The sequence below is a fragment of the Gobio gobio genome (genome assembly GCF_949357685.1).
Source record: "Gobio gobio genome assembly, chromosome: 7".
NCBI lineage: Eukaryota > Metazoa > Chordata > Actinopteri > Cypriniformes > Gobionidae > Gobio > Gobio gobio.
Genome location: NC_137103.1, coordinates 51,307,364 through 51,331,047, shown reverse-complemented (window position 1 = coordinate 51,331,047; position 23,684 = coordinate 51,307,364). Strand labels below are relative to the sequence as shown.

General features: G+C 38.0%; 1 protein-coding gene across 1 annotated transcript in view; it reads left to right on the top strand.

Moving 5' to 3' along the window:
• The first annotated feature begins 3,689 nt into the window (after positions 1-3,689).
• xirp2b (xin actin binding repeat containing 2b) overlaps positions 3,690-23,684 on the top strand; it is a 75,408-nt gene continuing 55,413 nt past the window's right edge. The window contains exon 1 of the mRNA XM_079821413.1: positions 3,690-3,926. The gene's annotated coding sequence lies outside the window, so the exon portion shown is untranslated. The remainder of the gene's footprint in view (positions 3,927-23,684) is intronic.

Here is a 23,684-nt window from a genome sequence, read left to right as displayed (position 1 = left end):
CCACTGCAGAGCACCGTACGGTTGCGCTTCGCTGTCATTTGGATGAATTTCTAGACTTGTATTTCTTTAAATGCTGGCAAGTATTTACAAGAGCAATATATTTCATCACCGCTCAAAAAATAAAAAGAAGAAAAGCACGTAAACATTTGAATTGGGCCGTTATTTACAGCAGCATTTATTCGTATCATACCAAGCATATGACATTTTATTTACGGCATACAATCATGTTATGGACCACGTTCCCGATCACAAAATTCTCCCCTCCACCGTGAATAAATCACAATCTGAATGCACAAGTTTTAGGTTTTATCACTGAGGTGGCTGCACATTTATTTTTATGGACTTCCATGTGAGAAACAGAGGCGAACGGCGCATGACATAGGTCACGACCAAACGTTAGCGATTGGTTATGGCAGATCCAGAGTGGCTCTGGGCAGATCCAATAGTTTTAAACTTCAACAGAGCCTTCAAGGAAGTTAACGCTTGTCAATGAAGAGTGGCCAGTCTCTCTGTACAAATGAAATGTACGAGACTCTGGTAGGACCAGGATAGTAGTTTCTATGTGTAGGCTACTATTTTTCATTACAATTGCTATTGGAAAAATAGGAACATTGGCCTTTAATGAGGAGCCATCAAGGGTCTTAAATGTTATTATATCCTTATTGTAACAAATGCTATAGTCAAACAATTTCAAGAACTATTTTACTTTTTCATAAGGCCAAGTACAAGTTAGTGATAGCTTTAAAGTCTGGTCCTTCTTGAATTATTGAAACAATTGGTTTGCCCCATGTGTAAAATGTGTCCTGCTAATAATGACAGATATGAGATGACAGTACATTTTTTATATTTTCAGTATAATAAATTGTAACGTTTTTTAAGTAAAATTCTGTCAAACTGATAAGGTTTTAGGTGCTCAAGTAATATAAATATCATAGCTATACCAATCAGGCATAACATTATGACCTAATATTGTGTTGGTCCCTCTTTTGCTGCCAAAACAGCCCTGACCCGCTGAGGCATGGACTCCTCTAGACCCCTGAAGGTGTGCTGTGGTATCTGGCACCAAGATGTTAGCAACATATCCTTTAAGTCCTGTAAGTTGCGAGGTGGGGCCTCCATGGATTGGACTTGTTTGTTCAGCACATCTTACAGATGCTCCATTGGATTGAGATCTGGGGAATTTGGAGGCCAAGTCAACACTTCAAACTCGTTGTTGTGCTCCTCAAACCATTCCTGAACCATTTTTGCTTTGTGGCGGCGCATTATCTGCTGAAAGAGCCACAGCCACCAGAGAATACCGTTTCCATGAAAGGGTGTACATGGTCTGCAACAATGCTTAGGTAGGTTGAATGTGTCAAAGTAACATCCACATGGATGGCAGGACCCAAGGTTTCCCAGCGGAACATTGCCCAAAGCATCACTGCCTCCGCCGGCTCGCCTTCTTCATCCTGGTGCCATGTGTTCCCCAGGTAAGTGACGAAACACGCACCCGGACATCCACGTGATGTAAAAGAAAACGGGATTCATCCGACCTACTTCCATTGCTCCATGGTCCAGTTCTGATGCTCACGTGCCCACTGTTGGTTCTTTGGGTGGTGGACAAGGGTCAGCATGGGAACCCCGACTGGCCTGTGGCTGTGCAGCCCCATACGCAACAAACTGCGATGCACTGTGTATTCTGACACCTTTCTATCAGAACCAGCATTAATTTCTTGAGCACTTTGAGCTCCAGTAGCTCGTCTGTTTGATCGGACCAGCCTTCACTCCCCACGGGCATCAATGAGCCATGACCCTGTCGCCGGTTCACCACTGTTCCTTCCTTAGAACACTTTTTATAGACACTGACCACTGCAGACCGGAAACACCACACCAGAGCTGCAGTTTTGGAGATGCTCTGACCCAGTCGTCTAGCCATCACAATTTGACTCTTGTCAAACTCGCTCAAATCCTTACGCTTGCCCATTTTTCCTGCTTCTAGCACATCAACTTTGAGGACGAAATGTTCACTTGCTGCCTAATATATCCCACCCACTAACAGGAGCCGTGATGAAGAGATAATCAGTGTTATTCACTTCACCTGTCAGTGGTCATTATGTTATGCCTGAACAGTGTATATCCTATGTAAACAAGTAATTGTTAACTAGGCAATTACTTTTGTAGCTATGTTATCAACTAACTTTGTATGTGGATGATACCACAAAAGACCCTTTTGCAAAAATAAACGAACAAACAAATAAACAAATAAATCTCACGAGGGAGCATGCGCCGGGACCCCCCTAAACGTGAACACATTTCAACACCCCCAATGTCCAAACCAAAACTACACCCTTGTATCTGGGATTTCAAAACTGGTAATTTAAAGGGTTAGTTCACCCAAAAATGAAAATTCTGTCATTAATTACTTACCCTCATGTCGTTTGACACCCGTAAGACCTCCGTTCATCTTCGGAACACAAATGAAGATATTTTAGTTGAAATATCTTCGGCTCTGAAAGGTTGATGATCTTTAGTTGATGGCTCTGAAAGGCCTCCATTGGCACAATGCACGGTTCACTCATCACTTATATAGTGATGACGATTTCAAAACACGGCCTCATGAAGCTTCGAAGCTTTATGAATCAGTGAGCCGAATCAGCAGTTTGAATCGCCAAATTTCAGCAGTTTGGCGGTTTGACACACGATCCGAATCATGATTCGACTCACTGATTCATAACGCTTCAAAGCTTCATGAGGCCGTGTTTTGAAATCGTCATCACTATATAAGTCGTTATTTAGGGTTTTTTTGCGCACAAAAACTATTCTCGCCGATTCATAAAGTTATTGTAGAACCACTGTAGTGAGATGGACTTTGTAACAACGTCTTTAGTACCTTTTAAGGGTCTTGAGAGTGAACTGTGCCATTGTGCCAATGGAGGCCTTTCAGAGCCATCAGATTTCAACTAAAATATCTTCATTTGTGTTCCGAAGATGAACGGAGGTCTTACGGGTGTCGAACGACATGAGGGTAAGTAATTAATGACAGAATTTTCATTTTTGGGTGAACTAACCCTTTAAGGCCTGGAAAAGTCATGGATATATTTAAACATTTTCATTTTTGGGTGAACTATCCCAAGAACTAGTATGGTCAACTAGCAGTTAGCCAAGGGGAAAACTGTATTACTTTTCAGTATCAAATTAGACACATATATGTTTTTATGTAACTGGCTTAAAGTTATGAACAGTCTTAAAGGGAAATTGAAGACTAACTTGTAAGGCTAAGCAGTTTATGGCCCCTGCGGGTCTGTAGTCATGGCTCAGTGCAGGTCTGTGGGACTTTGTGGTCTGGAAAATCTGGGAAAATCTGGGTCTTGGGGGTCTGGGTCATTACTCTTTGTGAGTGTCAGTGTCAACGGCAGTCATTTAGTCTGTCACCTCTGTTCCATATTTAGACAACAACAACAACAAAAAATTGTTTTGAGTCGGTGGACTCCAGCTTTAGATGAGCCAATGGAACCAATGAAAAACAGCATAAGATCACATGCAGATGTAATAATCCCATAATGCAGCTTGTTGATTTTAATGACAGAACACAAAATAATTATTATACCTATACGTCGAGAAAGAAGCACAGAGGCGCACAGTTGCTTCCCAGCATGACACGAAAGGCATGAAGGCCTCCAAAAAAAGCCCTACTGGCAGTGCGCAGGGTTGAGCCGAGGGGAGGGGAGAGAGGAAGATGGTCTGAAATAAAAGCAGCTGTTCCCGAAGGCTTGCTGGATACACGTTACATTTATGGGTGCCGCTGGAGCTGGTCTCCACCAGCCTTAGGAGAACTAAGCAAGCCAGACTGCTGGCGAGTCTGACGACCTGCAGGACAGGCAGGAAACTACAGGCCCAATCTGTGGATCTCTAACCCTCCTCTTCCTCCAGACCCAGACACACAGTTGGTGAGTGTGACGCTGCCTGGACGAATTGATCTGTGAAATGGATAATAAGGGAACGTTCAGCTTGTGTTGAGCTGCTGTACAGCCAAAATGAACTCTTTTTGTGTCATTGAATACTTTTTCTGTTATCACTGTAAAGCTGCTTTGGATCATTCTGTATCGTATAAAGCGCGATATATATAAAGGTGGATTCTAATTGTATTTTAAAGGAAAAGTGCTGGGAAAGATGTCTTTACAAGGGGTCTGTAGTCATTGTTAGTGACTGGAAGAGGCATTACTCTGGTAAATAGTGCTTACTTTGTCATTAGAAGTGGAAGATTTGCAGACGTTTACAGAAATGAGAGTAGAGCGATTCTGTTAATGATTGTTTAAGAAGTTGAAGAAGAGCCTCCTCAGAATAATTGGTCCTAATTATACATTTTTGGTAGTGTTTTTTTGTATATATTGTTAATAATTTATACTGTAATTTAATAATAATAATAATTAGTATAATTATTGCTATTATTATTGCGTAATTATTACTGTTATGTATTTTTTATATATTATTCAATAACGTTGTTACCACTGTTGTTATTATTTATTAATTTTTATTATTTTATTAAGATGTAATTTTATATATTATAATTTATATGTAATATATTATTATTATTATTATTAATACATATTATATGTTAATGTATATTTTTCTATACATTTATTTTTCTATTATTATTATACCAGTTGTCAGGCATTCAAGAAATATTCAAATAAATGATTGGTTGATAAAATGAGCTTTTTGCCTTTTGTTATACTGTAAATAAACAGCAGTTTGTTATATAGTGTATATTCGAATAAGTTTGTTTGGCATTATTCGTGTTATTTGCTAACAAACCCCTAAGCATAAGTATTATAAATTTAGCTGAATTTCTCTTTTAGCTTGTTTGTGTCCTGGGCATTGAATTCCTGCGGTTTGTTGAGGAGAGATGTGCTGTTTCTTTTACAGTAATCTGATTTTCACCTGGTGGATGATAAAATAGACCACAAAGTCCCACAGACCTGCACTGAGCCATGACTACAGACCCGCAGGGGCCATAAACTGCTTAGCCTAGTCTTACAAGTTAGTCATCAATTTCCCTTTAAGACTGTTCATAACTTTAGGCCAGTTACATAAAAACATATATGGGTCTAATTTGATACTGAAAAGTAATACCGTTTTCCCCTTGGCTACTTCTAGTTGACCATACTAGTTCTAAAAGGGATAAAATTCTGTTATTTACTCACCCTGAAGATGTTCCAAACCTGTATGAATGTCTTTCTTCTGCGAACACAAAAGAAGATATTTTGAAGAATGTTGGTTTCTGATCCCCATTGACTTGCATAGCAGTTCAGCAGAAGAAAGACATTCATGCAGGTTTGAAACAACTTCAGGGTGAGTAAATGACAGAATTTTTATTTTTGGGGTGAACTATCCCTTTAAGACACATTAACATAATGACTATGTAGAATATAAGAGAGACTTGAGAGAGAACACCCCTTAGCAACACCCTGGCAACCACTCAGTACACTCTAGCATCACGTCAGTGAGTTTTGCTAGGGCAGTTTCTGTAGTGTTTGGTAATGCACGCTTTTTCATTTTGCTGTGATTCCATATTGAGCTGTTTATTGAATCGGTCATAAACCTGCTTTGCTTGAACCGCCAGCAATCTTCCTCCAGACTGATGTCAGACTCTAGGCTCTGTCTTAATGACCGAAAACGCAAGGTTCTCATTAAGAAGTTGTTTGTCTCTTTTTCACCTGATCAATTCTGTCACTGTCCCGAAATTGCCTGTAAATTTGTTTTCTCTCTCTTTTAACTTCACTCTTTCTGCGACAAATAACAAAATTGACTTTTGCCAATTTAATTTCACTCACTCAAAAAGTTTTTCTACGTGACAAACACTGAAATAGGGATTGTTTTTTATGAGGAGGCATTTTTGAGGTGATCAATAAGGTGTCACAAGCTCTTGCTTTATACTTAGAGGCATTCAAATATCATGGTAACATTTTGTGTTTGTTAATGTACACATACACTGTAAAAAATGATATGATAGAAGATTCAACTAATTTTTTTAAAGTCAGTTTAATGTAATAAAGTTGAAATAACTTAAACAGTTGATTGTACTTCAAAATTTAAGGCAGCAACATTTTTTACAGTGTGCTACAGCAAAAATGACAATATATTAAAATTACAAACTTCAACAGATTATTTACACAAGTATCAGTGTCGGACTAGCTAATTAAGAGGTCAAATGCCGTTCATAATGCTTTTTACTTTTATAATGTGATGTATGTGGATAAAATGTAGGGTGGGCCTTGATTTTATGTGCCAGGAATAGACTGAATGAGACAAAGTGTGTGTTATGAGGTGTTTGGAGGGATTTGTGACATCAGCCATGAAGGAATGTTGTTTTAGAAATGCAGGAGGGTTGCATAGACTTTTTAATATTACCAATTAATCTATAAGACCAGGAATACGTGGTTATAAGTTTAGCTACTTTTTTGTAGAAGTGTAGCATAAACTCTGAATAGCTGTTATTTGTCACGTTGTATTGCATGTGCAGTTTTATAACCAAGCAAACTGAGGTAATACTTCAAATGTTGTTCCCTCTCGTAAGACACATTGAGATGTGATTCATTTTTGTGAATTGGTTTATTTATACTGTAAATGAAACATTTAAGAAAGCAACAATAGAAGAACTACAGAAGATTCACTCCATAGACTGTATAAAACAATGGGCGTAGTGTCCGTGGCGTCACCCGTAGGGTTCGACCCGGCCGTCGCCATCATGGCAGCGCATCACTTCCGGATAACCGAAAATGAGCAAACGGCGGGACATGGGTGGAGCTGAGGTGCCTGATTGCTGAAACCACACCCACATAGCTCGACCATAGCGGCAATTCACCTGTCGCTCAAGTGGCCACGCCCTTAATTATGCAGAACGTTAAGGCTTAATATAATTAAAACGGATGAGTTATAAAAAAATTCACCCCCTCACAGTTGTCATGAAGGGCAAAATTCGATATATAGACCAAAACCACTTTTTGTACCAGGTAGGCTTGCTGCGATAGTCTGTGTACATCCCTTGCAGCACCGCAGCACCGCCCCCCACCATCATTTTGATTTTTAACATTTAACATTCGTTTTACATTTAGTTCAGTTAGAGAACAGACGCTACAATTAAAAACTGAACGTGTCTGCTCAATACAGTGTGAGCCGAATGAGAGTCACAGCACAAACGCAGCAGGAGTCAGATTTCATTCATCATGAGAGCGAGGAGCTGAATGACAAGATGAAGATTTGGTTTCAAAGCGAAATGGAAAAGCGCCTATTCAAGGGAGTTTGTCATTGTACTGTTTTGTTGTTGTGTTTTTCATTAAGAATAATAGGTTAATGAACCCACAATTCAAGCAACCTGCCCCCAAATTGGTGCTAATTCTAAACCGAAAGGAAAATGAGCACGGCCGCACAGGCATTCCCGGTGCATGTCCAGTCTGGCGCGTGTCCAGTTCATGCCTATGGAAGCATAACTTTCATAGGAATTCATTGAAAACCCTCGCTTTGCCCCGCACCGCTCCGTTATGAATGCCCGAGCAGCCATGCGCATTTTACTTTCGGTTTAAAATTAGTGATGTAAAAAAAAATTATCGCACGTCAATTAAACATGGGAAAATTCCCTCCCCGTAACATCCCTAGTACCATATTTTTTTTCTGCTGTAAAGTTGGCCATTTTAACATGGGGGAGATACAGATTTGACTCCCTTTTGGAGCCTGTCTCTAGTGGCCAGTCAATGAATTGCAGTTCAAGTCACTTCCGTGTTGGAATCAAGAGAGAGACCGGAAGGTTGCAGTTTGATTGAAACAGCTTTTACAGCTTTTTCGGAGCAAAACATTTACAGTACACTCTAAAAAATAATGTGTTGGCTCAACAAAAAAAAAAAAAACCGCAACCGTTTTGACAACTTTGAGTGAATTTACGTTTAATCAACAAGCTACATAGAGTTAGAGGAATTTAAAGGGGGCATAACACATCTTGCTCTGGTTGATGTGTGTGCACTCATCCGGGAGAAGTTGCCATACAAGCAATTCCTTCCTTTATGACGTCATACAGGACCATACTCGAAGAAAAAAAAAAAACGTTCCGAAACTTATAATTTGTAGCTTAAACATACATTTTTAAGTTGATTACTCAACTTAATTTTTAAGTTGATTACGCAGCAAAAGGAAAAACTTTTAGTACATCATTGTCGTGTAAACATGCCCTAAAATTACGTTCAAACACCTAGAGATCCTTGTTGGTTTTGTGTGCACTGAATGCTTTACAATTGTATTGTAGTGAACTATTTTTTCCAAACGTGTAACTTGATTGCAGTTTGCCTACTTTAAAGTATAAGCAATGTAGAATCACCAGCACTGAAATATATGTAGTAACCCTGGAACCAATTAATCTTATCTATTTCAGTCCAAATCAACAGATATCATAGCACATGCTAACATAACTTATTTAACAAGTATATTTAATGAACAAGTTAGATATCAGCACTGTCATTGATTATAGAGTCAATGTAGTGTTTAACGTCATGTATCGCTTCAGCACAATGGTAACCACAAAACAACAACATTACAGAAACTCTTCTGAATGTCAAACATAACAGCATTATGACAGTGACAGGTCTTTCCCTTGACTAAAAACAAATTAATTAACACTTAATTTCAACATTCATTCTCCTTATCCAGTCCTGTGCAAAGCATTCTGGGAACTACAAATCCACTGCCTAATTTCCGAAGTTATCAAGACAATTTCATTAAGTTACTAAAACCTAATTAAAAAAATACAATTAACGCTGACATTTGAGTTTAGATTACAAACGATATTAAAGGTCCTGTTCTTCGTGATCCCATTTTTCAAACTTTAGTTAGTGTGTAATGTTGCTGTTAGAGCATAAATAATAACTGTAAAATGATAAAGCTCAAAGTTCAATGCCAAGCGAGATATTTTATTTAACAGAAGTTCCCTTTCAAAGCCTACAGCGAACGGCCGGTTTGGACTACATCCATGTACATCCTGCTTTAGTGACGTCAGTAGAACAGTTTGTTGACTAACCTCCGCCCACAAGAATACGCAAAAAAGGGGGCGTGGTCTTGTTACTCTCCCACGTGGAGAAGAGGAAGTGTTGCGTTCGTAGAGTGTGTTTGTCGCCATGTCGTCGAGACGCTGTTATTTTCATCCCGGAGTCAAATCACCTTTGTTTGGCCTTCAGGGACGCTGTACTTTGAGCGCGTTCATCTCCCCGTTATGGTAAGAGGCGTGACCTTTCCGGGCAACGTGCGCTAAACTGCTGTCGAATCACAACACGAACCGCTGGCACAATCAGAACTCGTTACGTATTTCTGAAGGAGGGACTTCATAGAATTCAAGCCGTTTTTAGGACAGTGAAAACAGCGGTATACAGATAAGTAAATTGTGTGAAAAATACTGTGTTTTTTTTACACGCGAAACATGAACACATGTTATATTGCACACTGTAAACACAATCAAAGCTTCAAAAACACAGGAGAAACGGGACCCTTAAGTTGATGCAATGATCAACAGAACTCTGGCAACATAAAAGGTTTAATTAAAACAATAAATAAATATTTTTAACTTGCAACTATATTTAAGTGGTGCTTCTTATCAGTGCTTCTTATATGGTGGTTCAAACTTTTGAAAAAGGGGTTCAAAGTGCAAGTTTTTGGAAGCGATACTGTTATTGTCTATGTGTAAAAAATGCTAATAATTTGTGAAAGCGTTGACATCATGCGTATTACAAGTTCAGTCTATAGGCTTGTAGTTTTATTTTACAAAGTTACATCATCAATTAGTATATAAATTAGTATATAAACATGGTAGGACTTTGATAAAACCCTTCCATTTGAGTGGATCTTCTAACTCTCTTCAGCTCTCCCTCAGAAACCTGACCCCACCAGTCACCCCGGTTTAAAATAAGTTAGATTTATTTTTGCGGCGACTTGGCGCCTAGATTACTTCACTTTCCTGTCATGTGAGCTCTGGACTGTACATAACTCATTACAAGATAGCCCCGGATTGTTGACACGTTTAAAGCGTGAGGATTCGTACGATCCCAGGGTGAAAGCTTTCAAACAGCACTAGCTCGATAGTAAGCTAAGCATGCCATATAGAGTGTTGTCCTAAATATGAAGAACAAGGAAGTTCCATCATCTTCTCTAACACAGAGCCGCATTTTAAATGCTTCTGAAGCGCAAGAGTAGCTGTTACCAGGCTTATTTTGGGTGGTGGAAGTCTGTGGTCGCTCATCCTTCTTGACAGGTTGATGGGTTTACACCAGCGTACCCCACCCCTCCACGCCAGCACGGCTAAAATAGACTACTCTTTACCCGGTGATGTTATGTACCACCACCCATGGTCATGCATCATGTGACTGCTGTGCATTTTAGAAATGTCTTCTGGCTTCAGGGCTGGACGATTACAGCTATTTTGATACTTTGATACTTTTTACCTTTTTGGGGATATTTTATATATAGGACTAGGTGATACAGCTAAAAAAAAAGTTATATACTGTATGTATATATAATAATGAAATGAAATGTTTTAATTTATTTAGGATTAATTTATTTTGGATGATATAGCTCCAAAATATTTTATTAGTTCATATTTTCAGTACTTGAATATTTATGCTTTTCTTTTCTTTTTTAAAACACCAGTTTAACCAAAGATTTTTTTATTAACTAAATTTACATTCTAGTTATCAGTTTCATTTATTTGCACCACTTTTAATTACTTTTTAATACTTTTCATTTATATGCAACAATATAACAACATGCAAATATTAGTAATAACATTAGTAACATATTTAGTTGCATCAATATTACATATGTTTTATTAAAGAAAATGTTTTATGTTGTTTATATGTCTATGTGGTGTTTTAAGACAAAGCATGTGCAAATTCATAGGTCAACACCATTGCTGAGTATTTTCTCCTTAAAACTGCAGTGAAAAAAAGACATTTTGAAATTGCTGGTGTTTCTTAAGTCACAAACTACCTTGTAACCAATCACGTCAACGTGTGGGTGGGCTTTAGCATATCATTAACTGCTGTGAAGCAGGGGAGTCTCAAGAGAAGCCAGGTTATCCTGGTATTTTTTTCTGGTGACATGAAAAATTGTGTACATTTAGCAATATAGCGGGTGAATTATGTATATCAAGTTCAAGTTCAAGTTCAGGTTTATTTATGCAGCACATTTAAGAACGAAGAAAGTGCTGTACAACAATAAAATACAAGTGAAAACAAGTAAAAAACATAAAAACAATATTTATAAAAGTAGTAATGTAAGAGATAAAAATTAAAACAACTTATAAGTTAAAAGCCAAAGAGAACAAGTGCTTTTAGACTGGATTTGAACTCAGATAGAGTGGCCACAGTTCTAATTGAGAGCGGAAGATTGTTCCATAATGTGGGTCCAATATCTTCGAAAGCCCTATTTCCCCGTCTTAAAGCGAGCTCTGGGGATCTTAAGAAGGAATTTGCCATCCGATCTAAGTCCTCTCGCCGGAGTGTAGGGGTCTATTAGGTTAGTCAAATAGAGAGGTCCAAGGTTATTTAGTGATTTGTATACTAATAGTAATATTTTAAACTCAATTCTGAACTGGATGGGCAACCAGTGTAGGGATATAAGAAGCGGCGTGACATGATCAAATTTTAAAACGAGGTATATGATGTATATCACAATATTATGTTGAACTATGCGGCGCCAGGCTCGAAGCAAGTGTTTTTTGCTAGTTTCAGCCCAACGCAGTTATCATTTTCAAGTCCAGTGTCATGTTGTTTAAATAGCAAATGCACTCGCGCCATCTGTTCGCCCATGGACAGAGATGTATAAAGTAGGCTACTAGAGACACAGACTTGAGTAAAAGTACAAGTTCCTTATCAAAAAAGTGACTTGAGTAGAAGTTGAAGTGCTCTTTGAGCACCACACTTAAGTAGAAGTACTAAAGTATTCAACATTTTTTGTACTTAAGTATTGCAAGTAGTTTATTTTAAAATGCACTACTCAAGTACTGAAAGTACAAGTATTGTGTTATGTAGTTATTAAAGAAAGTAGTCAAAAGTTTGAACATCATATTGTTTTTATTATTTCAAATGATTAACCTAAAGGACATTCACAATGTTGGTAGGTAATTTTTCTACACATTTGTCATATAAATAACCTGAAAATACTGTAGTTCATTAAGAATTCAGAATCATTAAGATTAAATATTACTAACCACTCTTACTAAAAAAAATGGGGTAAGCACACTTATATTCTCATTTCAAGAGGTGTTCTGAGTAAATTATTTGTTTGTAACACTTTACAATATGGTTTGATTTGTTAACATTACATTAGTTAATGTATTAGACTAATAACTAACATGAACTAACCATGATCAATACATTTGTTACTGTATTTATTCATCTTTGTTAATCTTAGTTAATAAAAATACAGCTGTTCATTGTTTGTATATGTTACTTCACAGTGCATATTAACTATGTAAACAAATAGAGAGCAATTTGAGCGCAAGACGCTCCTGTTGTTTTAAAGACAGTGAATGCGTGCGCGCAGGGCTCTCTCGCGCTCTCTCTCACAGCCACGATCACTCGAAGTTGAAGGGGTGGAAGGTGGTGTTTTTGGTTTGTCCATTTTTTAAGCTGATCAAAAGGCAGAACGGAAGCACGCGCAGTCTTCTTAATAGCTTGATTCGCTCAATGATGTGCCAGCTTCATCAAACCTGCCATCTACCGTTCTGGCAGTGGTAATGTGGGTTTGGAATGGAATGATTTGTAACATTTTTATAATTGTAACGAGTAACGATGCAGCACATAAACAAAATATCGGAGTAAAAGTATTAAACTCATCAAAAATATGTAGTGAAGTAAAAGTGGAAGTAGGAGAAAAAAATAATACTCTAGTAAAGTACAGATACTGCCTTTTAGTACTTAAGTAGTGAAGTAGTTCTATTTTGTTACTATACATCTCTGCCCATGGGTGTGCTGGTCTGATAACCAGGTGTGTTCAGGAGCATTGTTGGCGGGTTGCTATTTTGAGGAACTGAAAATGATGCGCCATTGACCAACAAAAACCAGGTCCAAAGTCAATAGCGCAGTATTTTTTGTGTCTTTTAAAGGGTGTGTTAGTAATATGTGCCTATAGGCAGGTGCACAACACACATACACTCTGCTTATTACACACACAGGACGTGCAGCAGCACACAAACATTTTTAAATATAAAAAAAAAAAAAGGATTCCTCTCCGGAGAAGCGTTCAGTTTTTCCACACGCAAATTCCGCCATGTAAATAGCGAATCCGCCATGTTGCAAGCACAACTGGCTTTTAAAGGGAATGGGGGATGAGATGAGAACCCACACCCATAACTCATTAACATTAAGAGACTAGGGACAATCCATTTGGACCATGTGCCTGGCGCACCGACCGTTTTTTCCATCGTTAAACTAGCAAAAGTGGATTCGGACACGCCCTGAGTGCACCTGTGCCATGAGCTTCAGACCATGTGCTCAGATCTGTTAAATAGGACCCTCCGCCTTTCTCCACTGATGTTTTCACTGAGGATGCTGATTTTTAGAAGGCAGACTGAGAAGGCGAACGGGACTGAGAAGGCGAACATTAGCAACACATTATTAGTTTTAAAATGTAGTCAAGAGAAAGGCTAATCATATGAATTACCGTTATGTGCCCGACGTTGTTGAGAGCGACACATAAAACACATTACCATTCTGATACGACTTATAAATGAGTCTATAATCAGTATTTCTTCTGAATCCGTTTCTGGTTCAAACATATATGGCTGAATATGGCTTGCCATCATGTAGAATTTAGCATCTAGCAAAGTTGAGCGAGTGGATCTCTGAGCTGGTGTGAGTGAGTGGCATCACCATCACAAGGCAATATGACTCAGTCACCAAACCAAGAATAAACAGACTGAAGTGACAGAATTGTCTTTGTGATAATCAAATGAGCAGCAAAGGGATGCAGTGACTGTGGCAGGAGTGCAGATATTGGATTTCTACTGAGATTTAATCACTGTCTGTGTGTGAACGGAGCTTCTCCTATAACCACGTGACTCTATTCTTGTAGGCAATGCCCACTTTTCATTATCCCATAAATTCCTGAAAGATAAGATCAAATACTACCTTCCATTTTGACTTGTTGAAAATCCCGTTTCACAGAAATATGCCCCAATTCTGAAGGAAAAAGAGGTTGTGTAGAATACTAAAGGATTAGGCTGGAAGCTGCTTGACTCAAAACCCACAGGAGATGATGCATGAAACTCCACAGTGCCCTTGAGCAAAGGACTTAACCCCAGGTTGCTCCTGGGAGATAATAAGTGTGCTTTAAGCTTTAGATAAAAGCTTCTCCTGCATGACAAATAATTAAGCAATTAAATTAAATTACTAAATGTGACACTGGAATAACTTATAGGAACGTATAGTAATGCCTGACCAAACATCACAGTATTCAGAGCCATTAAAGCGCATATTTAATCTACAGACCATTTAAGACCCTGGGCTGCCAGCACGTTTATACAAGAGTAAACCCAAAACACGCCACCTGACACAAGCGTTTTATTCATCTTTATGTACCTATTTAATAAATGCTTCAGTGTCATAAATAAGTCTTTAAATGGAACGAAATCATTAAAAGTTAATGAAGAGTCCGTTTTGCTGATCGTGCTGCAGTACAGCATTTTATGTAATGATCGGCCCCGCTGCTTTTACTGCGACTGCAGACTGTCGCCAACCATTAGTGCACTCTATAATGGATGCTGTAAGATTAGAACTGGGTGAGTCTCACAAAAAGTTTTTTTTTTGGTTATTTTTCAGTCCAAAATCAAAAGAAATACAATTAGAAATTAAATTTTGCATAAAGAAATGTAAGCCTATTTTGGACCCACTTTATATTAGGTGGCCTTAACTACTATGTACTAACATTTTAATAATTTGATATAATGCACTTATTGTGTATATACATGTTTTTACATTGTACTTACATTCTAAAAAATACCTGCATGTAATTACATCTGTAATTAATTTCTGTAGTTACATTTGTAATTACACAGTTGACACTTCCCTTACACCTAACCCTACCCTTAAACTTACCCATACCACCACAGCTGTCCCTAACCCTACCCTTAAACTTACCCATACCACCACAGCTGTCCCTAACCCTACCCTTAAACTTACCCATACCACCACAGCTGTCCCTAACCCTACCCTTAAACTTACCCATACCACCACAGCTGTCCCTAACCCTACCCTTAAACTTACCCATACCACCACACCTGTCCCTAACCCTACCCTTAAACTTACCCATACCACCACAGCTGTCCCTAACCCTACCCTTAAACTTACCCATACCACCACAGCTGTCCCTAACCCTACCCTTAAACTTACCCATACCACCACAGCTGTCCCTAACCCTACCCTTAAACTTACCCATACCACCACACCTGTCCCTAACCCTACCCTTAAACTTACCCATACCACCACACCTGTCCCTAACCCTACCCTTAAACTTACCCATACCACCACACCTGTCCCTAACCCTACCCTTAAACTTACCCATACCACCACAGCTGTCCCTAACCCTACCCTTAAACGTACCCATACCACCACAGCTGTCCCTTACCCTACCCTTAAACTTACCCATACCACCACAGCTGTCCCTAACCCTACCCTTAAACTTACCCATACCACCACAGCTGTCCCTAACCCTACCCGTATTCCACCTCAATATCAGCAAAGGTGTTTTGCAATACAATTTGAACACAGTAAGTACATTGTACTTATTTTTTTGATGTAAGTACATAGTAGTTAAGGCCACCTAATATAAAGTGGGGCCCCTATTTTTAAATAGGAGATGATAAGATATATTGACCTTTTTTTAAAAGCATATTTTACTCCCCAGTTCTCTTACCAGTCAAGCAAAAGAATTATTGTAATATATATGTATATCACTACAACTCTCTGAGAGTTTAGCATGGTAATGGATATGACCATTAATGTATTAGATCTTGGCGGAACAGATGTGCTACGCTTCTGCTGCTGTTGATTATTGCTCATTGCTGATAACTGTCAATACATTCACCGATACACTGCTGTGAGCATGTAAGACATACTGCTTTAGCACAAACACTGTTTGCAGCTGAACACGCTCAAAACAGTGGAAATTATTGTGGACTTTAGGAGATTCTGCAAGGAGTGTGTAATCTTTTTGAGCACAACTATATAACAATATAGTCATGAAACTCTAAATGGCGCAGGCTGATTATTATTATAATTTTTTTTTTTACCTTTATTTAACCAGAATGATCTCACTGAGATTAAAAATCTCTTTCACAGGAGTGTCCTGGCCAAGAATGGGCAGCAGTTACAAACACAAACTTACAAGAAAAAAAAAAAAGGGGTCCTTAACGCAACTGATGATATTTACACCGTTAACTACATGGCACAAGCTGATTGGTTCATATCGCAACAGCCAATGAGCTTGTTGCTCAACATTTAAGTAGCTGGTTAGTGTTTATTATAGCAGTTTGCAGCCGCTTTCAGAGTTCCTCAGAAACCCTCCACCCTCCCCAGCTCCACCTGTATAGATCTGCTATATGGATAATGTTATATATAAGAATCAGAAAGAGCTTTACTGCCAAGTATGTTTACACACACAATGAAGTTAGGACCCACTTTATATTAGGTGGCCTTAATTACTATGTACTAACATTTAAATTAATAATTTAATACAATGTACTTATTGTGTACATACTAGTGCTGGGGAAAAATGAATTGTGATTAATCAATAAAGTTGTCTTGGTGACAGGAGCTTCCAGTACAGACATAGGGCAGACATATATAGGAATTACACAAAAATGAAATATAACACAATAATAATATTATAAAGAAAACAAAATGTATATATGTCAGGGTTGAGGTAAGGGATGAGGCAAGGACTCAGAGATGCAGAGGAAATGGGCTTTTTATTAATAATAAAATAAAACAACAACAAACAAAAACTACTCCGAGGGGAAAAAAAAAGACTTGGCTTGGCACAAGGAGCAGGAAAACCAGAGGCACGTACGACAACGATCCAGCACAGGACTGCAAACACTAGGAGAATAAATAGGGAGCAAACAAAAGAGGGTAACGAGGGAAGACAAATGAACCAATAATCAGGAAACAAGGTGGGCGGGGTTAGACAATAGACATGAGCACATGGCACAAAGAAACACTTGAACAGCCATGTGATCACACCAAACGTGACATGAACATGCAGCTAATGAGAACTTATAAGCTGCATGTTCACACAAAACATGACAACATGAAAGCACGCAGCCAGTGAAAAACATCACCTGATGTAAACACAAACCGCGTGCTACACAGAACACAACACACGACAAGACAGAGCACACGAGAACAAGCAAATGCTCATTCTGTGCACTCACGACAGAAGACAAACACACGGAGCATGAATGTCTGAATCCCAGCACAAAACCGAAACCAAACTAGACCGAAGTGCTGGGATCCGAACACCACACTCCGCACACAAAACTCACAAGGATCGGACACAAGACAAACAATACAGGAGTGTCAGGGCTCTGTCACAAAAAAAGATTAACCTAGACCGAAGTGACAGAACCCTGACAAAATAATGCAATATAGTTCAGTAATAGAAATATAGAAAAAAAAAAAATGTATTTAGTAGTTTTACACACTCCTTGCAAAATCTGTGAAAATGTTTGAAAATAATTTTAACAAAATAAAAGAGATCATACAAAATGAATGTTATTTTTTATTTAGTACTGTCCTGAATAAGATATTTTACATAAAATATGTAGTCCACAAGACAAAAAAAAATTAATTTATAAGCTGACTTATTGTGTATATACATGTTTTTACATTGTACTTACATTCTAAAAAATACCTGCATGTAATTACATCTGTAATTAATTTCTGTAGTTACATTTGTAATTACACAGTTGACACTTCCCTTACACCTAACCCTACCCTTAAACTTACCCATACCACCACAGCTGTCCCTAACCCTACCCTTAAACTTACCCATACCACCACACCTGTCCCTAACCCTACCCTTAAACTTACCCATACCACCACAGCTGTCCCTAACCCTACCCTTAAACTTACCCATACCACCACACCTGTCCCTAACCCTACCCTTAAACTTACCCACACCACCACACCTGTCCCTAACCCTACCCGTATTCCACCTCAATATCAGCAAAGGTGTTTTGCAATACAATTTGAACACAGTAAGTACATTGTACTTATTTTTTTGATGCAAGTACATTGTAGTTAAGGCCACCTAATATAAAGTGGGGCCCCTATTTTTAAATAGGAGATGATAAGATATATTGACCTTTTTTTAAAAGCATATTTTACTCCCCAGTTCTCTTACCAGTCAAGCAAAAGAATTATTGTAATATATATTTATATCACTACAACTCTCTGAGAGTTTAGCATGGTAATGGATATGACCATTAATGTATTAGATCTTGGCGGAACAGATGTGCTACGCTTCTGCTGCTGTTGATTATTGCTCATTGCTGATAACTGTCAATACATTCACCGATACACTGCTGTGAGCATGTAAGACATACTGCTTTAGCACAAACACTGTTTGCAGCTGAACACGCTCAAAACAGTGGAAATTATTGTGGACTTTAGGAGATTCTGCAAGGAGTGTGTAATCTTTTTGAGCACAACTATATAACAATATAGTCATGAAACTCTAAATGGCGCAGGCTGATTATTATTATAATTTTTTTTTGACCTTTATTTAACCAGAATGATCTCACTGAGATTAAAAATCTCTTTCACAGGAGTGTCCTGGCCAAGAATGGGCAGCAGTTACAAACACAAACTTACAAGAAAAAAAAAAAAGGGGTCCTTAACGCAACTGATGATATTTACACCGTTAACTACATGGCACAAGCTGATTGGTTCATATCGCAACAGCCAATGAGCTTGTTGCTCAACATTTAAGTAGCTGGTTAGTGTTTATTATAGCAGTTTGCAGCCGCTTTCAGAGTTCCTCAGAAACCCTCCACCCTCCCCAGCTCCACCTGTATAGATCTGCTATATGGATAATGTTATATATAAGAATCAGAAAGAGCTTTACTGCCAAGTATGTTTACACACACAATGAAGTTAGGACCCACTTTATATTAGGTGGCCTTAACTACTATGTACTAGCATTTAAATTAATAATTTAATACAATGTACTTATTGTGTACATACTAGTGCTGGGGGAAAATGAATTGTGATTAATCAATAAAGTTGTCTTGGTGACAGGAGCTTCCAGTACAGACATAGGGCAGACATATATAGGAATTACACAAAAATGAAATATAACACAATAATAATATTATAAAGAAAACAAAATGTATATATGTCAGGGTTGAGGTAAGGGATGAGGCAAGGACTCAGAGATGCAGAGGAAATGGGCTTTTTATTAATAATAAAATAAAACAACAACAAACAAAAACTACTCCGAGGGGGAAAAAAAAGACTTGGCTTGGCACAAGGAGCAGGAAAACCAGAGGCACGTACGACAACGATCCAGCACAGGACTGCAAACACTAGGAGAATAAATAGGGAGCAAACAAAAGAGGGTAACGAGGGAAGACAAATGAACCAATAATCAGGAAACAAGGTGGGCGGGGTTAGACAATAGACATGAGCACATGGCACAAAGAAACACTTGAACAGCCATGTGATCACACCAAACGTGACATGAACATGCAGCTAATGAGAACTTATCAGTCCTTCCAGAAAAATGCGGCTTTTTTTTGTGATTGTTGCGGGCAAAAATCCTTGATTATGCGGCACGTTTTCTTAAAAAATGCGATGAAAAATGCGGGATATTTATGCAATTTTATGCGATAAAATTGCGGGAACTTGCAAAAACTGCGGTTTGATGAGAAAGAGAAAAAAAGCACTACATCACAGAAAGTGCTGGAATATTTAAGTTCTCATCTTGTTTTATTGAAGACCTTAATAATGGCTCAAATTTACAAAACATTTAGTCAATCAAGTTCTGTAGCTTTACAAAAGGAATATGCTACAACTTCTGAAAAAATTAATAAATAACTTCCTGTTTTACAGATGTCGCTATACAAAACAGACATTTGAGTGCTTCCAATGCACAAAGTGCAATCTCTTAAAGGGTTAGTTCACCTAAAAATGAAAATTCTGTCATTAATGACTTCCCTTTATGTTGTTGGACACAAATTAAGATATTTTAGTTGAATTCCGATGGCTCAGAAAGGCCTCCATTGGCACAATGTACACTCTCAAGACCCATAAAAGGTAGCCTACTAAAGACGTCGTTACAAAGTCCATCTCATTACAGTGGTTCTACAATAACTTTATGAAGCGACGATAATAGTTATTGTGTGCAAAAAAAACTAAATAACGACTTATATAGTGATGACTGATTTCAAAACACAGCATCATGATGCTATGAATCATCGAGTCGATTCATGATTCGGATCACGTGTCAAACTGCTGAAATACGTGACTTTGGCGATCCAACCCTCTGAATCGACTCATTGATTCATAACGCTTCAAACCGCTGAATCGACTCATTGATTCATAACGCTTCAAACCGCTGAATCAACTCATTGATTCATAACGCTTCAAACCGCTGAATCGACTCATTGATTCATAACGCTTCAAAGCTGTGTTTTGAAATCAGTCAGCACACAGGGAAACTGCTTTGCTCTTTTGCTGTTATTTTTGTTGGCCAATGGGAGTTTGTGCTTCATCATGGTTTCACCGGTATCTATGGTTTCTCCACGGGGTTTGAAGCTTTTCGATGACGTTCGCGTCGGGTAATCACGTCACTTCAAAACGTTCCCATGGCAATAGGCGGAAATGGCGGCTCTTGTGTGAAGTAAACGAACATTTTTCAACTTTCTGCTAATATATATGACTTTTTTTTGCAACGAAAATGCGGGGATTATGAAATCATGATAGCCCCGCTTATTTTGCACGCGGAAATAGGCAATTTATGCGGCGAAAGTGCGGCGTATTTGAAAAAATGCGGCCCCCGCATGAATATGCGGACTTTGGCTGATTATGCGTTAAATCACGCGATCGCATAATCGCGTTTTTCTGGAGGGACTGACTTATAAGCTGCATGTTCACACAAAACATGACAACATGAAAGCACGCAGCCAGTGAAAAACATCACCTGATGTAAACACAAACCGCGTGCTACACAGAACACAACACACGACAAGACAGAGCGCACGAGAACAAGCAAATGCTCATTCTGTGCACTCACGACAGAAGACAAACACACGGAGCATGAATGTCTGAATCCCAGCACAAAACCGAAACCAAACTAGACCGAAGTGCTGGGATCCGAACACCACACTCCGCACACAAAACTCACAAGGATCGGACACAAGACAAACAATACAGGAGTGTCAGGGCTCTGTCACAAAAAAAGATTAACCTAGACCGAAGTGACAGAACCCTGACAAAATAATGCAATATAGTTCAGTAATAGAAATATAGAAAAAAAAATGTATTTAGTAGTTTTACACACTCCTTGCAAAATCTGTGAAAATGTTTGAAAATAATTTTAACAAAATAAAAGAGATCATACAAAATGAATGTTTTTTTTTATTTAGTACTGTCCTGAATAAGATATTTTACATAAAATATGTAGTCCACAAGACAAAAAATAAATAAATTTATAAGCTGAGTTTAAAAAAATGACCCCGTTCAAAAGTTTATGTTGATTCTTTCTTAATACTGTGTGTCAGTTCCCTGATGATCCACGGCTGTGTGTGTGTGTGTTTTATGATGGTTGTTCACTAGTCCCTTGTTTGTCCTGAGCAGTTAAACTGCCCAACATTCTCTAGAAAAATCCTTCAGGTCCTGCAAATTCTTCAGTTTTCCAGCATCATTTGCATATTTGAACCCTCTCCAGCAGTGACTGTATGATTTTGAGATCCATCTTTTCACACTGAGGACTGTTGAGGGACTCAAACACAACTATTAAAAAAGGTTGAAACATTCACTGATGCTCCAGAAGTAAACACAATGCACTAAGAGCTGGGGGGTGAAAACTTTTGAACAGGATGAAATTTCTCGTATATTATATTTTGTTTAAATATTTTTTTATTATTATTTAGCACTGCCCTTCGGAAGCAACAGAAGATACTCACATGTTTCCTGGAATTATGTTGCTTAAGTTGTTTCTGGATATTTATTTCGACAATCGTTTTGGAGGTGCGTTTTAGTTTAAAGCTTTGGTATGAATTTGTGTGTGTGTTTGATATGAATATTTCACCAGCATAAGCAAGCTACAGATTCTTGCACTCATCCTCATCCTGAACCTGTTTCGTTTTCTGGCATGTGATCAGATTCCCGGCTTAGACTGTCACTCTAATGAAGACACCAAATAATTTCCCACAATGCTGCTGTCAGTGCTGTGAATGGTTTTCCTAATAACGAAACACAAATAAACCCCATCCCGCATCTCATATTCATGCATTTGCTAACACATCCAGAGCACATTTTAATTGCTATCTTCAGAAAAAGATCTTTCTTCTTTTTATGTTGAAGTGTTCTATATTTGAGAGTGTGCCTGATCTATTTCAAAATCAAATATAAGCTCTGTTACAAAACTGCCACACACAAATACTGAGTATTTTAATTTAACAAATATATTGGGTAAAATATTTGAATAATTCATTTGCTCTCTGAGCTAATTGCGATTGTCTTCTGAATGGATACATGATGCTTGCTGAATTTGTATAAGAAGGAAAGAAATGCTGACACTGTAAACCCTAATGCTCAAAATAATGAATTGGTCTGTAAACTTATATTATGCACATGAGTTCAATCAAATTAACTTTTATTAGTATTTAGAACTTTCTTTTTATTTTGAGTTCACCAAACTGACACATTTTAAGTAATCTCAATTGGATAATTGTTTTGAGTTTTATGAACTTGTTTCTTTTTATTTAGACGAACTTAAATTTAACTGAAACTTTCCCCATTTCCCATGCTTTGCCATGCCACTTAAAAGGAGAGTAAATACTAAAATGAAGTGTTATACAGTGTTTTGTGTGTGCAAGATTAATGTTAAATGGGAGATTTAGTGGTGTTTAATGTTTTGCTATGAATTTAGAAGAGTTTCTGTTATGTGGCATTTTTTTTAAACCATCATGGTGACGAGTGGAGCATTAGCTTAGTTTTTGGAACAGATATATGTAAAATTTTCTTTACTGTCAGCTATGGTATGGCAAAGCATTGTGTTACCAATTAGCAAGTTAGCATTTACTGAGGTAGGTAGTTAAAGCTAGCCAAGTTCCCACTACTAAAAATATTTAAGTTGAGATTACGTGATCATTTTAAGTTAAATGTATGAATTACCTTACTTAAATATTTACATGTTAAGAGCAATTCAAATGTATGAGTAGAAAATCCAAATCTACAAGTTCTGCTTAGTAAAACTTTGAATTTTAACCTAAACATTTTTGGGTACACACGTGCACCGAACCGAGAGCCCTGTACCGAAACGATTCGGTATGAATACGCACACCGTTACACCCCTAATATATATATATTATGACTATTTATATATAAATAACACTTAATTTTGGTATTTGTCCCTTTTTAGTGTGAGGGCAAAGCATGCTGGGA